The 6,398-nt window shown below is 61.7% G+C and overlaps 1 long non-coding RNA gene across 1 annotated transcript in view; it reads left to right on the top strand.

Moving 5' to 3' along the window:
* Positions 1 to 6,004, top strand: part of LOC144487401 (uncharacterized) — a 94,484-nt gene extending 88,480 nt beyond the window's left edge. Inside the window, exon 3 of the long non-coding RNA XR_013496407.1 lies at positions 5,901 to 6,004. This is a non-coding gene — a long non-coding RNA (uncharacterized LOC144487401). The remainder of the gene's footprint in view (positions 1 to 5,900) is intronic.
* Positions 6,005 to 6,398: the final 394 nt, after the last annotated feature.

Consider the following 6,398-nt stretch of genomic DNA (forward strand, 5'->3'; position numbering starts at 1 on the left):
AGGGACTGAGAGTGGGTTTGGGCAGTGGGGATTTAAAGAGGGTTTTGGGGGGTGGGAACCTGGAGGCGGGGGGAGAGGGGAACCTGGAGGCGGGGGGGAGAGGGGAACCTGGAGGCGGGGGGGGGGGGGGGGGAGAGGGGAATTTGGGGGTGAGAGATTGAGTGCGGCAGGTTTAGGATTGGGAGTGGGTTCAGGAGTCGGGGGGGATTAGGCTCAGAGGGGAATCTATAGGGCATTGGCAGTAAGGGGACGGGGAGGGTGATTCAGCATGGCGTTTGGGTCTGGGGGTGGGGTTCGGGTCTGTCGGTGGGGGTGGGGTTTGGGTCTGTCGGTGGGGGTGGGGTTTGGGTCTGTCGGTGGGGGTGGGGTTTGGGGCTGTCGGTGGGGGTGGGGACAGGAGTTCAGGAGCTGGGGAGGGGCCCCTATGGATAGGGCTGAGATTGGGGGGGGGGGGGGGGGGGGGGGGGGGGTGGGTGGAGGGGGGAGAAATCCTGGTGGGACTGGAGGGTCTCAGAGGAATTGGTCAGAGCCGGGGGGGGGGGGGGAAACAGAGCGGGGGGGGGGGGGAAACAGAGCGGGGGGGGGAAACAGAGCGGGGGGGGAAACAGAGCGGGGGGGGAAACAGAGCGGGGGGGGGGAAACAGAGCGGGGGGGGGGAAACAGAGCGGGGGGGGGGAAACAGCGGGGGGGGGGAAACAGAGCGGGGGGGGGAAACAGAGCGGGGGGGGGGAAACAGAGCGGGGGGGGGGAAACAGAGCGGGGGGGGGGAAACAGAGCGGGGGGGGGGAAACAGAGCGGGGGGGGGAAACAGAGCGGGGGGGGGAAACAGAGCGGGGGGGGGGAAACAGAGCGGGGGGGGGAAACAGAGCGGGGGGGGGAAACAGAGCGGGGGGGGGAAACAGAGCGGGGGGGGGGAACAGAGCGGGGGGGGGAAACAGAGCGGGGGGGGGAAACAGAGCGGGGGGTGGGGAAACAGAGCGGGGGGGGGAAACAGAGCGGGGGGGGAAACAGAGCGGGGGGGGGGGGAAACAGAGCGGGGGGGGAAACAGAGCGGGGAGGGAAACAGAGCGGGGAAACGAGGGGGGGAAACAGAGCGGGGGGGGGAAACAGAGCGGGGGGGGAAACAGAGCGGGGGGGGGGGAAACAGAGCGGGGGGGAAACAGAGCGGGGGGGGAAACAGAGCGGGGGGGGAAACAGAGCGGGGGGGGAAACAGAGCGGGGGGGGAAACAGAGCGGGGGGGGAAACAGAGCGGGGGGGGAAACAGAGCGGGGGGGGAAACAGAGCGGGGGGGGAAACAGAGCGGGGGGGGAAACAGAGCGGGGGGGGAAACAGAGCGGGGGGGGAAACAGAGCGGGGGGGGAAACAGAGCGGGGGGGGGAAACAGAGCGGGGGGGGAAACAGAGCGGGGGGGGGAAACAGAGCGGGGGGGAAACAGAGCGGGGGGGGAAACAGAGCGGGGGGGGAAACAGAGCGGGGGGGGAAACAGAGCGGGGGGGGAAACAGAGCGGGGGGGGAAACAGAGCGGGGGGGAAACAGAGCGGGGGGGGAAACAGAGCGGGGGGGGAAACAGAGCGGGGGGGGAAACAGAGCGGGGGGGGAAACAGAGCGGGGGGGGGAAACAGAGCGGGGGGGGAAACAGAGCGGGGGGGGGAAACAGAGCGGGGGGGGAAACAGAGCGGGGGGGGGAAACAGAGCGGGGGGGGGGAAACAGAGCGGGGGGGGAAACAGAGCGGGGGGGGGGAAACAGAGCGGGGGGGGGGAAACAGAGCGGGGGGGGAAACAGAGCGGGGGGGGGGAAACAGAGCGGGGGGGGGAAACAGAGGGGGGGGGAAAACAGAGGGGGGGGAAAACAGAGCGGGGGGGGGAACATGCTGGGGGGGGGACGACATGCTGGGGGGGGGACGACATGCTGGGGGGGGGACGACATGCTGGGGGGGGGACGACATGCTGGGGGGGGGACGACATGCTGGGGGGGGGACGACATGCTGGGGGGGGGACGACATGCTGGGGGGGGGACGACATGCTGGGGGGGGGGACGACATGCTGGGGGGGGACGACATGCTGGGGGGGGGACGACATGCTGGGGGGGGGGGGGACATGCTGGGGGGGGGGGACATGCTGGGGGGGGGGGACATGCTGGGGGGGGGGGGACATGCTGGGGGGGGGGACATGCTGGGGGGGGGGGGACATGCTGGGGGGGGGACATGCTGGGGGGGGGGACATGCTGGGGGGGGGGACATGCTGGGGGGGGGGGACATGCTGGGGGGGGGGGACATGCTGGGGGGGGGGGACATGCTGGGGGGGGGGGACATGCTGGGGGGGGGGGGACATGCTGGGGGGGGCGAGGGGACATGCTGGGGGGGGGGGGGACATGCTGGGGGGGGGGACATGCTGGGGGGGGGGACATGCTGGGGGGGTGGGGACATGCTGGGGGGGGGGGACATGCTGGGGGGGGGGGACATGCTGGGGGGGGGGGACATGCTGGGGGGGGGGGACATGCTGGGGGGGGGGGGACATGCTGGGGGGGGGGGGGACATGCTGGGGGGGGGGGGGACATGCTGGGGGGGGGGGGGACATGCTGGGGGGGGGGGACATGCTGGGGGGGGGGGACATGCTGGGGGGGGGGACATGCTGGGGGGGGGGACATGCTGGGGGGGGGACATGCTGGGGGGGGGGGACATGCTGGGGGGGGACATGCTGGGGGGGGGGGGACATGCTGGGGGGGGGGGACATGCTGGGGGGGGGGACATGCTGGGGGGGGGGACATGCTGGGGGGGGGGACATGCTGGGGGGGGGGACATGCTGGGGGGGGGGACATGCTGGGGGGGGGGGACATGCTGGGGGGGGGGGACATGCTGGGGGGGGGGACATGCTGGGGGGGGGGACATGCTGGGGGGGGGGACATGCTGGGGGGGGGACATGCTGGGGGGGGGGGACATGCTGGGGGGGAACATTCAGGGGGACATGCTGGGGGGGGGGACATGCTGGGGGGGGGGGACATGCTGGGGGGGGGGACATGCTGGGGGGGGGGGGACATGCTGGGGGGGGGGGACATGCTGGGGGGGGGGACATGCTGGGGGGGGGGACATGCTGGGGGGGGGGACATGCTGGGGGGGGGGGACATGCTGGGGGGGGGGGACATGCTGGGGGGGGGGGGACATGCTGGGGGGGGGGGACATGCTGGGGGGGGGGACATGCTGGGGGGGGGGACATGCTGGGGGGGGGGACATGCTGGGGGGGGGGACATGCTGGGGGGGGGGACATGCTGGGGGGGGGGACATGCTGGGGGGGGGGACATGCTGGGGGGGGGGGACATGCTGGGGGGGGGACATGCTGGGGGGGGGACATGCTGGGGGGGGGGACATGCTGGGGGGGGGACATGCTGGGGGGGGGACATGCTGGGGGGGGGGGACATGCTGGGGGGGGGACATGCTGGGGGGGGGGACATGCTGGGGGGGGGACATGCTGGGGCTGGGGGGACATGCTGGGGGGGGGGACATGCTGGGGGGGGGGGACATGCTGGGGGGGGGGGACATGCTGGGGGGGGGGACATGCTGGGGGGGGGACATGCTGGGGGGGGGACATGCTGGGGGGGGGACATGCTGGGGGGGGACATGCTGGGGGGGGGACATGCTGGGGGGGGGGGACATGCTGGGGGGGGGGGACATGCTGGGGGGGGGACATGCTGGGGGGGGGGGACATGCTGGGGGGGGGGGACATGCTGGGGGGGGGGACATGCTGGGGGGGGGACATGCTTGGGGGGGGGGGACATGCTTTAAGGCATTGGGGAGGAGTTTCAGAGGAGAATTGAAGATGGCACAGTGGTTAGCATTGCTGCCTCACAACGTCAGGGACCTTTGTTTAATTCTGGCCTCGGGTGACTGCCTGTGTGGAGCTTGCATGTTCCCCCCATGTGTCCGTGTTTCCGTCAGGTACTCTGGTTTCCTACCACAGTCCAAAGATGTGTAGGTTAGGTGGATCGACCATGCTAAATTATCCCTTTGTGTCCAAAGATATGTAGTTTCAGTGGATTTGCCATGATAAATGTCCAGTGATAAGCAGTTGTGTGGGCCTGGCTTTTTCGGACAGTCAGTGCAGAGTCGATGGCGCGATTGGGCACCTTCTGCACAGTGGGGATTCTATGGTTCTGTGGAAAAGCTTTTTCACCCAGAGGGTGGTGGGAATCTGGATCTCACTGTCTGAAAGGGTGGTGGAGTCAGGAACACTCGCAACATTTAAGAAGCATTCAGACAAGCACTTGAAATGCCGCAGCAGACAAGGCTATGGAGCAAGTGCTGGAAATGGGTTAGAATAGATTGGTGCTTGATGGCTGACACAGACACGATGGGCCGAAGGGCCTCTTTCTGTGCTGAAAAACTCTATAAAGGCCCAGGGGTTGGAAGTTATGAACCAGAACCTGAATTTTCACTGATTCCTGTGATTTCTCTCTCTCTGATCCCAATGCAGTGGAATGTCAATCACATTGATTTTTGTGCCCTGGGTGTAGGGGAATAATGTGACGGTGACTCTATGAGGACCCGTTCACATGCTTACAGGGGGACACACGTCACCCAGTCACACAACCCTTGATTTGTGAGGAAGAGTAAAGAGTGAATGGAGGCAATTGTTAAGATGCAGACCAGAAACTCCAAGGTGTTTTGTGAAGTTAGCCTGGACCCTTGGTTTTACATTTGATTTTGGCATTGATGAGCATGAGGTGTTTCACTCCAGGTATGAATCAAGTGACCCACTAGGATGCTTTTATCAAACACACTTTATTTAAGAATGCAGTTAGAATATAACAACAAGAATTAGCATAACCTTTACCAATCGCAAGACTTAGACATGACACAGTATAACTCTTAACAGCTAGCTATCTCTGTTGTTCCAATATAAAGCAATACCCACAGACATACACCCTTCTCCAACATTAGTTAGCACAAAAACAAGTAAGCTCACGTGATGCCGATTTCCAGCTTTTTACCACTTCCGGAGAGCCAACAGACAATTGTTTTCAGAGAAGGATGTCGCTCCGAACAGCCCAACCGCAGAGAGGTAACCCCAGTCTCTGACAGCTTCCAACACAGCAACACTTAAACAGCAAAAACTCCAACTTCAGAGAGGGAAACAGCACTGCTGTTTGTCTTCACTTCAAGCAGCTTCTGAAAGCAGAATTAAAACTAGAATGTTCTGTGAAAAATACTCACTGTCTCCATCTCCTGGTGTCCCTGTCTAACTGCACTCAGTTAGAATACTCACTGTCTCCATCTCCTGGTGTCCCTGTCTAACTGCACTCAGTTAGAATACTCACTGTCTCCATCTCCTGGTGTCCCTGTCTAACTGCACTCAGTTAGAATACTCACTGTCTCCATCTCCTGGTGTCCCTGTCTAACTGCACTCAGTTAGAATACTCACTCTCCATCAGCCTGCCCCCACCACACTTCCAGACTGTACATTCCAGAACCCCACCACACACTCCATTCCTGAGCCACTGGCCATCCCATGTCCCTCCCTGTGACTCAGGGTAAGGACATGGGAATCCTGTGCTCTTCCCTTTCACCATCATCCTTCCATTTTGTTCTTCCCTTGTCACCCGCCCATCCCCAGCTCCCGTCACTGAAAACAATTTAATTCACTGCTACTCCCAAGTTTTAATTTTAGCTAATTGAACTGAAACTAAATCTGTTTCTTCACAGATGCTGCCTGTCCTGCTGAGATTTTCCACATATTTTATTCATATTTCAGATTTACAGCATCAATAGAATTTTGCCTTCTGTATCAACTGAAGTTGTGTTTCTTGAATGTCCCGCACTGTACATTATTATTGTTAATGATCGTATTCTTAAAAACACTGTGGATTTACTCTGATTCCTGTTATTTTTCTCTCTCTGATCTCCAGTCTCTATGGCAACGATCTCACCGATTCTTGTGCCGAGGACCTGGCCTCTGCTCTCAGTACAAACCACTCACTGATAGATCTGGATCTGGGTGACAATAAACTGGGAGATTCAGGAGTGAAACTGCTGTCTGTGGCTCTGAGGAATCCGGAATGTAAAATACAGAAACTGCAGTAAGTAGCAGACTGTGTGAGATTGTGTTTATAATAACTGAATATTCAACAATATAATTTCACCACTGGTATTTGTATAAAAAACACTGCCCATTACTATTGGCGTCAGTTATGAATAAGGAAAACTGCTTTTCCTCTGACTCCTGTTGCTTCTCTCTCTGATCCCTGAGCAATGGGATGTCAGTCCCACAGGTCCTTATGTTGAGGGAGTGGGGGAATAATGTTATGGTTCACCCTCTGAGGTCCTCTCCTCCTCCTCAAATGTGCACAGCTCTCCCTGGACACAGCATCCATTGATCTGTGAAAAGGGGGAGAGTGAGTGGATGA

This window comes from Mustelus asterias, unplaced genomic scaffold (genome assembly GCF_964213995.1).
Source record: "Mustelus asterias unplaced genomic scaffold, sMusAst1.hap1.1 HAP1_SCAFFOLD_774, whole genome shotgun sequence".
Taxonomy (NCBI): domain Eukaryota; kingdom Metazoa; phylum Chordata; class Chondrichthyes; order Carcharhiniformes; family Triakidae; genus Mustelus; species Mustelus asterias.